The 9,736-nt window shown below is 44.8% G+C and overlaps 1 non-coding gene across 1 annotated transcript; it reads left to right on the top strand.

The window, feature by feature from the left end:
* The first annotated feature begins 7,356 nt into the window (after positions 1-7,356).
* Positions 7,357-7,463, top strand: LOC120254353. Its single transcript, XR_005534601.1, has one exon. It is a non-coding gene; the product is annotated as a small nucleolar RNA R71 (small nucleolar RNA).
* Positions 7,464-9,736: the final 2,273 nt, after the last annotated feature.

Below are 9,736 nucleotides of genomic sequence, written 5' to 3' on the forward strand. Positions count from 1 at the left end.
TGGGTCATCTGGTGCCGGAATAGGGGATGGAGGTCTCGGAGAAACCGAAGGGGCCTGAGGAGTCCTCGTGGGTCATTTGTAGCAATTTTACTGTAGCAGTACTGCAGCAAAATTTCTGTTCATGCGCCCGCGTGGAAATTCTCGCAGCCCACGCAAGCGCGTGGAAAATCCACATGGGCATGTGGAGGCACGTGACAGACGCGATCTAAGGCCTATAAATAGCCATTTTGCCCTATTCTTTCTCATCTTTTGTGCGGCTCTTGAGGGGTGAAACGGCTAGGGTTTGGAGAGGAGGTCTTTGTGGCTTTGGAGGTGCTTCGTCACCAACTTTGATTGATTCCTCCTCCGTCATAGCATCCAGGAAGTCACCGGTGAACCTAGCTTCGGAATGGGTCCTTCAAGACGTCGAAGCTCTCCATCAAGGCCATCAGTTCATATATAAGGGGATTTATTTCTATGGTTTTAATGTACTTTCATTCATTGATGGTGTGTTTTGTATGTTGCTCCATGGAGAGCTAAAACCCTAGAGGGTTTTTGGGCTTGTGAACCCTATGATTCTCATCTTTTGTGGATTTGCTTAGTGTTTCTATTTAATCCGAGTTTGATTAAGTTTTAATCTTGATTGTTGATAAGTGCTTGTGCGATATGAATGCGAAGCGTTCATTCCTTTTGTTGAGCATTACTTTTCTCAGGTTTTTACGTTAATATGTGTGTTTTTATGTTACTTTTATGCAGGTAGGGTTGTGAGGCCGAGTATGAAGGAAATAGGCCAATGTGGATCATAATGCACCTATTTTGGAGGAGATCTTACTAAGGTTCAAACGCGAAGACATAGGACAGGTGTGAGATGCTAGAGTGTGTGCCAACCTCCTCGCATTCGAGTGAGCACATCCATTTGGAGGGGCACAAAGGCAGTCACACTCGAGCACTCCGTCTTATGCATATAAGAACAAGAGCTCCACCAACATGTATATCATTGAAGAAGCAAGTGATTCACGACGTGAAGGTGTGCCCGCTATGCTACCCTCGACGAAAGTATGGAATTGGGAAGTTATTCGGATCGAGATGTAGCAACATCGTAGCAAAAGACCTGCTCACGTACCGCCGAGAAATCGAGAACAGAGAATCCACACGGGCGTGTGGAAATTATCCACGCTCGTGTGGAAATTCCGCACGGGCGCGTGTAGCGTCCACACCCGTGGAGTTGCCCGACTCAGCCCCGATTTTGGTATTCTTTTCTCCATCTTTTCCCCAACTTGCGAGAGAGCTTCGGCTAGGGTTTTGAGAGGTATTGGCTATGTTTTTGGAGAGGTTCTATGGCTCCGACATCACGCGTCGTTTTGAAGAAGGTTATTGACAGAGCTTTCGTCGGCATCGATCCGGCGAGATGTATCCTAGGCCGGACAAAGGATCCCTTGCAATGAATAGAGGACTCTCCACAAGACCATCGACACGACCATCGAGGGTGTTTTCTTTATGGATTTATTGCTTTTACATTCAATTTTTTTGATTGTACTTAGCTCCATGGAGAGCTAAACCCCTAGTGGGTACTTGGGTGATTGTGAACCCTAGGATGTATTCATTTCTTTGAACTTCTTTATTATGCTTTCAATAAATTGATGTTCATTGTGAGTTCCAACCTTGAATGCTTGATTGTATGAACATTTCCCCTAGAGTGACACTAGGGTTGAGAGTTCTTGTTGGTAACCTTGTGAATGAGTGACACACCACGAGCGTTAGACAAAGCTAGGTTGGAGAGGGTTGAGAGGGTGAGTCGAGAGGTACAGGAGTGTCCCCTTTCCCCTCCGACGTGATAGATTCTACCTCCATTCCTCGAGTTCTTTGCGGCCATAATAGAGTGAATGGTCTAAGGGATGAATCTCAGCCGGGGCTTAGTTCGCGTGCAACTGAGTGAAGCATTGAGAGGATCTTAGTATCTAGGGCTTAATTGTGGTTAGGGACCTTCCACTCGACCAAAGGGTTAGGGTCTATAATTAGAAGAGATTTATCACCCGAATCCCTAGAGCTCATTGCAACTTTATTCGAAAGTGCGAGGTTGAGAGGTTATTTAATCTCTCCTCCGGGACATGAATAGAGTTAGGCATAGTTGACCTTAGATTTGTGACTATGTACGTAAGGATTTCCACGACTCACCATTGCATTGACTAGGAAGCATAATAGAGAGTTCTTGCACTTGAAGCGATTATCCTAGGTGAAGCATCATCCGAGTACCCCATCTTTATCGATTGCCTTACCTCCTCCTTACTTTTGCTCTCTTACTTGTTGATTTTAATTGTTGAGAATGAATCATTGTCACACTTATCATTGTTGATATTCCATATAGCTAAGAATTGAATTAAGTGTCTTTACTCCCTACTCCCTGTGGATTCGATACCCGCTCACCCGGGATTATTACTTCGACAAACCCGTGCACTTGCGGGATATACGCAAAGGGACCTTGTCAATTGTCTAATGCTTTCTTGCCTTATTGATCTTTTGGTTATTTGGTTTGCTTGATCTGTTACCTTGGTGAGGGAGAGGTCTCCATTAGGGTTAGAATCTCAAGATTGAAGAGGGTTGAAAGGGCGAGTCATGAGATAGTGAGCAACCACTTTCCGCTCCGATTGGTGTATTCTATCTCCGTTCCCAAAGCTCTATGCAACCATATTTGGTGTGAGGCGTGAGATTGAGATATTTCTCCGCTGGGACCTTGTAGGGGGTTAGGGTCCTTCACCGGGAATTAGGGTTGGATCAATCTTTAGGAATCGGATACACCTCTTGGAATCCTTAGAGTGCTTTGCGGTCATATGTGGTGTGAGGTGTTGAGATTGAGCGATTTCTCCACCGGGACCTCGTAGGGGACTAGTATCGGTGATCGGGAGGCCAGATCCGATTATATTTGGATTTCCATAACTTAACTTACTCTTCATAGAAACATTTTTCTCATTCGGTACCTAATACCTAAATCCTAGGGGGAGCATTGCCCGAACACCCCACTTTCACTGATCGAGATCTCCATCCATTTCACAATTGCATATTCGTCTCCGGTATTCATTTCTTCGCACATTAGATCACCACACCTTTCCATTTATCATTAGGCTAGAATGCAGAGAAGAAGTTAGTACTAGTAGCCCTGTTCCCTGTGGATTCGACTACCCGACTCACCGGGTATTTTATTACTTCGACACCCATGCACTTGCGGTTCACACGCATATTCGGACGTGTCAACCCTCGTCCGAACCCTATGAACAATGCCCATCAATCTCATCATCTCCACGCTCAGGGGCGTAGGTATACTCGTAATGTATGGACCCGAGAAGATTGCTCCCAATCTGGCATACTGGCCCTGATGTCAAATGTACTCAGCGATGATATGCCCTAGATGGATCGATGTGCAATGCATCATTGAATACAAGTACAGAAGCTCCTGCCGGCGCAGAATGCTAGTGCTATCACCACGGCCATTCACCGACCTATTCATGATGGCATGTAGATATCAATACGCAGGTTGGGAAAGACACGTGGCCTTGGACACCCCCGGCTCATACTGGCCCTGACCACATAATGCTCTGTAAGCTCTTTGTGGGGTCAGAGCTCCAGGATAATCTGTCGGTAATTGAGAGTACTCCTCAGTGCTGTAAATGCCTCCTTGTACAAGCCGAGCCAAACTGAAAACTGAGTGATACTCAGACTATAATGATGTCCAATTGCTTTAAACTGAATTACGTCGAGGTCGTCGAATCTCGCATCGGATCTGTCAAACTCGAATGATGATAGAACCTCCAGTGTAAGCTCCCGGATTACTGGTTCTCTAATCGACAATAACTGCCTTCAACCACCCCCTGAAATGAGATCCTCAACCTCATCAGCGAACTCATCCTCCTACTGTAAATCTCTCAATATACTCATGTCCAAGAACCGAGTCTGTCCGAACCGAAGTCTTGACAGACGCTCAAAATGAGCCTGATGCTCGGGGATAGTAAATCTCATGCTCTCGGACTCAGGAGACGACTCTCGCGGTCGCTTATCAGCTTGCTTTTTTGACCTGGGTGTCATAGTCTGTAAAAGTTGAAAGAGAATTGATCAAACCAGTTAACTAAACATAGCTGTAGAAATCCACACGATCGTGCAGAATTTCCGCACACCCGTGTGGATCCACGGTTGTGAACAAACACACGGCCACGCTTCAAACTCCACAAATTCACCATTACAATGCTTTTACTTTTTTCTAAATATAAATAATCATTCTAATTGAAGAAACGACGTATTATTGACTAGTTTCATCGATGAAAATCATGAATTTGTGAAGGAAATCAAAGATAGGGCTTACCGTAGAGTTAAGATGAGAAAGCTTTGAAAATGGCCGGAAAACCAAGCAAAATCCTACGAAATTGGCGATATGAGGTCGGGAAACAATGCAGGAGTGCTCTCAGATAATTGGAGGATATTAGGGTGAAGAGAAATGATAATCCTTTTAAAAGGACTCGCGCCTCTTCGAGTTCTGTACATCCACACGGACGTGTGGAAATACCCACGCCCGTGCGCCTCCACAGGAAACTTTCACAGGGGCAGGTGCACGGCCATGTGTGCTCTCGGGAAAACACTTACTACCTCTGAGCGCAAATACACGAGCATGTGAGAAACATCCATGCCCGTGCGCCCGAGCCACAGGGGAAGCAGCACGCCCCTATGGCTGCTATGGACATCCGAGAAAAATTGCTAAGTGTTCCGCACGCCCGTGTGGAAATTCCGCACGGGCGTGGGCATTCACAAGCCCAACTTACAAGGGCAAGCGCACGCCCCCGTGACTTCTCAGGATGAAGAGAGCTCCTCTGTAGAGATTCGCACTTGCGTGTGAAAATTACGCACGCCCGTGCGATTTTCACAAGGTAGCCCACAGGGGCGAGACCACGCCCCTGTGTGCTTTCGGGATAATCTGCCAATCTCTACAGGAATTCACACGCCCGTGCGGAAATTAACCACGGGTATGCAAGAATCGCATGGTCATTCACAGGTGCGAATCCACGCCCTTGTGCCTTCTTTAGATGAGCTCGCAATACAAAACTATGGGCGTGTGTTAATTCCACACACCGGTGTGTTTTCTCTGGATGCCTGAGAAAACTCTGCAGAAAATTTCTGAACATGTTTACACACTCAGAGCCTGCCCCATTATGCAATTTATACCAGTGAAAAACATGAAAAGTAGCTTAAACGACTAAAACTTCGCCAAATTCTCATGAAAACACACGATGAACTTGAATACCCACAATAAAATCACATCAGAAATATATAAAAAATCAAGACACCAACACTCAACATTTTATTCAAGCAACACTAAACTACCAAATTAAGAAAACAGTAAACACTTGGTTTGCCTCCCAAGAAGTGCTTGTTTAACGTCACTTAGCTTGACGTACCTTGTCTTACCTCACGGGGGCTCATAGATGAAAGTTGTCCTCTTACCTATGGCTTGGAAACATGATGAGCAAAATCTCTTGAGGGTAGAGAGTGAATTGTCGGGCTTGGGACCTCCTAGCAATGATTCATCCAGTTTGTTTGGTTCACGCACGTCTCCAACAGCCTTAGAGCATTTCTTGTGGCATCGCCTAGCCCTCTTCAACTTCCGGAGCACCTTCTTCAAGATCCCCGGGGTAGATGGTACTTCTTCCGTCGAACCAAGCATCATTACTTCTTCATTTTCCTCCTCTTGGTCGAATAAGCCTTCGTATGGATCCATATTGAACATTTCCTGTATATATTCATCAACAATCTCATTAGTAGCGTCTAGAAAATACAAAGTATCATCAAAATCAAGAGAATGCCGCATGGCTTCAGCAAGGCGGTATGTGAGCTTGTCATCTCCAACTGTTAAAGTTAGCTCTCCGCCGTCCATATCAATCAATGCCTTTGAAGTCCGCAAAAACGGCCTCCCAAGTATCAAGGGTACATCTGCATCCTCATCGACGTCTAGCACCACGAAGTCTACAGGAAATATATACTTGTCCACCTTGACAAGCACATCTTCGATTATACCCCTCGGATGTCTCACCGTTTGATCGGCCAATTACAAAGTCATCCGAGTAGGCCTAGGCTCGCCCAAGCCTAGCTTTTGAAAGAAGGTGTATGGCATGACGTTGATATTGGCCCCTGAGTCCGCCAATGCCATTTCTTCACCTAGATTGCCAATATTACAAGGAATAATGAAGCTTCCCGGGTCTTTCTTCTTGTTCGGTATGTTCTTTTGTAAAACCGCCGAGCAAGATGCATCTAAAATCACTGAAGCACTCTCCTCTAACTTCCTCTTGTTGGTCAACAAGTCTTTCAAGAATTTTACATACTTAGGCATTTGGGCCAATACTTCGACAAAAGGAATATTAATGTGGAGTTATTTGAACAAACTCATGAACTTCTTGTACTATTCATCCCCTTGGTCATTCTTCAATCTAGAGGGATAAGGGATTCTTGGCTTCAAAGGTGGGGTTGCCACCTCCTTCTTTTTGCTTGCTCCCTTGTCAACCTCTATAACCTCGGATGCGTGTTCATTTGCCTTCTCACTCGGAAACTTACCCTCAACCTCACGGCTACTTCTCAAAGTGATCACCTTCACATGCTCTCTAGGGTTGGTCTCGGTATTACTCGGTAAGCTTCCATGTGGCCTTTTCGATAGAGACTTCACAATCTGCCCCACTTGATTTTCAAGATTATGCAAAGAAGCGGTATGGTTGCGAAGTGTAGCCTCAACTGATTGAAATATTGTACCTGACGATTACACAAACCTAGTTAAGGCCTTCTCCAAATCGTTCATCGGGTCTCCAAACCTAAAACTCTGTTTTCCATGTTTGGGGATTGCTGTTGTTGTTGGAAACCCGGTGGCCCTATGGCCTTTTGTGGACCTTTGTTGGTCCATGAGAAATTGGGATGACTCTTCTAACCCGGATTGTAGGTGTTGTTGTATGGATTTCCTTGATTCCTCGTGCCATTAACCACAAAATCGACGTTTTCAACCGAAGATGCATCACCAATAGATATCGGGCAATTGGAGGGAGCATGTCCTCCACACACCCGGTGCAAGTAATCACGGCCGCTACTCTGTTCGAAGTTAGAAGATCTAACTTTTTACTTAATGATTCCACTTGAGCCGCCAACGAAGTCACTGTATCTATCTCATGGAGACCGCCCACCATTTTCTTCTCCCAGGCATTCCATTGGTAGCTGTTCAACCCCATTTCTTCAATTAATTGACGGGCCTCACCGGGGGTCTTACTACCTAAGGTACCTCTTGCTGCCGCATCCAAGAGTTGCCTTGTACTCGAATTCAGACCATTGTAAAAGGTCTGAACAATCATCCACTCCGGGAATCCGTGTTGCGGGCATTTTCTCATGAGCTCCTTGAACCTTTCCCACATCTCAAATAGAGACTCCAATTCCAATTGTACAAAGGATGAGATCTCATTCCTAAGCTTTGCAGATTTTTTGGGATGGAAATAACAGGCAAGAAAAGCTTCTACCATCTCCTCCCATGTGGTAATTGATGCTCTAGGTAATGAGTGTAACCACTGCTTCGCTCTCCCTTTCAATGAAAATGGGAAGGCTCTCAACTTGATGGCATCATCCGTTACCCCATTTGTCTTCAACATATCACACACCTCGAGAAAGTTCTCTATATGACTATTTGGATCCTCATTGGCCAAAATATTGAACTGTGCGGATTGCTGCAACATGTGGATGAATGCCAGCTTCAGCTCGAAGTTATGAGCTGTAATCGGGGGACGCACAATGCTCGATTGTGTCCCCAATACTAAAGGTCTGGCATAATCGGATAATGTCCGCTACTACTCATTCTGTTCTGCCATGTTTTCAGATTCTTCTGCTTCCAAATCAATTAGATTAGACTGTTGTTGCACAGGTTCTTTCCTTTTTCTTCTAAGTGTACGTTCGAGCTCGGGATCTCCTTCAATCAATATTGAGGGGTTCCCTCGGGTCATAACCTGGAGCTGCACCAAAAGAAATAAAACAAAATCAGAACGATGATAGAAAAGAAGATACGAAATAGAATGAATGAATAACTAAGAAAACAAAGTGCAAAGTATCTCTAAACGCCTAATTCCCGGCAACGGCACAAAAAACATGACACGTCCAAATATGCATGTAAACCGCAAGTGCATGGGTGTCGAAGTAATAATCCCAGATGAGTGGGTATCGTATCCACAGAGAGTACAGAATAAAGACACTTAAGTTGTTTCTTAACTAACATGGAAAATGAATAGTGATAAATGTGACAAAATATGAAATAACGAAAATAAAAGCAACAAGATAGAAAGCACAAGTAAAGGAGAAGGTAAGGTAATCGATAAAGATGGGGTACCTGGATATTGATCCGCCTAGGACAATCGTTTCAAGTGCAAGAACCCTTTATTATACTTCCTAATTGATGCAACTATGAGTCGTGGAAATCCTTAATTACATGATCCTATATCTAAGGTCAACCATGCCTAACTCTATACATGTCCCGGAGGAGAGATTAAATAACCTCTCAACCTCGCACTCGCATAGAATTGCAATGAACTCTAGGGATTCCATGTGATAAATCATATTCCTATGTATAGACCTAACCCTTTGGTCCAAGTGGAAGATCCCTAGCCACAATTAAGCCCTAGGTGCTAAAATCACCTCAACGCTTCACTCCATTGCACTCACAACTAAGCCCCAGCGGAAAGTCATCCCTTAGCCCATTCACTCTACTATGGCCGCAGAGAACTCTTGGAACGTGGAGGTAGGATAGATCACACCGGAGGAGAAAGGGGACGCTCCGCTACCTCTCGACTCACCCTCTCAACCCTCTCCAATCTAGCTTTGTCTAACTCTCATGGTGTGTCACTCACTCATAAGAGTTACTAACAAGAACTCTCAACCCTAGTGTCACTCTAAGGGAGTATTCATACAATCGAACATACAAGATTGGAACTCATAATAAACATCAATTAATTGAAAGCATAATAAAGAGATTCAATTAAATGAATACATTCTAGGGTTCCCAAATACGCAAGTACCCACTAGGGGTTTAGCTCTCTATGGAGCTAGATACAATCAATGAAATCAAATGTAAAAACAAGGCATCCATAGAAAACCCCCTCGTTAGTCATGGTGATGGTCTTGTGGAGAGTCCTTTACTCGTCGCAAAGGTCCCTTTGTCCGGCCTAGGATACACCTCGTCGTATCGATGCCGACGAAAGCTCTCCCACTAACCTTCTTCCAAAGGGTGCGCGATGTCAGAGCCGTAGAACCTCTCCAAAGCCCTAGCAAATACCTCTCAAAACCCTAGCCGCCGCCCTAATTCAAGTTGGTGAAAAGATGGAGAAAAGAATGCTGAAATCGGGGTTGAAATCGGCTTTTAAAGGGCTGGAATCGGGAATCCACACACCCGTGTTAGCGCCCCTATAGATTTTTCACACGAGCGTGTGGAATTTCCACACGCCCGTGTAGATTCTCTATTTTCCTATTTTCTCAGCCGGCTATAAATAGTACTGCTACAGTATTTTTCTACAAATTTTATTACGGTACCTACCCGAAATTCTCCCAAATCCATGCTTTCATCGAGGTAACGCAAACGAGCACACGTTTACATCGTGGATCGCTTTGCTTCTTCAATAACAGACATGTTGGTGGAGATCTTGTTCTATATGCACAAGTCAGAATGCTTGAATGTGACTGCCCTTGTACCCTTCCAAATAGTTTT

This window comes from Dioscorea cayenensis, unplaced genomic scaffold (genome assembly GCF_009730915.1).
Source record: "Dioscorea cayenensis subsp. rotundata cultivar TDr96_F1 unplaced genomic scaffold, TDr96_F1_v2_PseudoChromosome.rev07_lg8_w22 25.fasta BLBR01000425.1, whole genome shotgun sequence".
Classification (NCBI taxonomy): domain Eukaryota; kingdom Viridiplantae; phylum Streptophyta; class Magnoliopsida; order Dioscoreales; family Dioscoreaceae; genus Dioscorea; species Dioscorea cayenensis.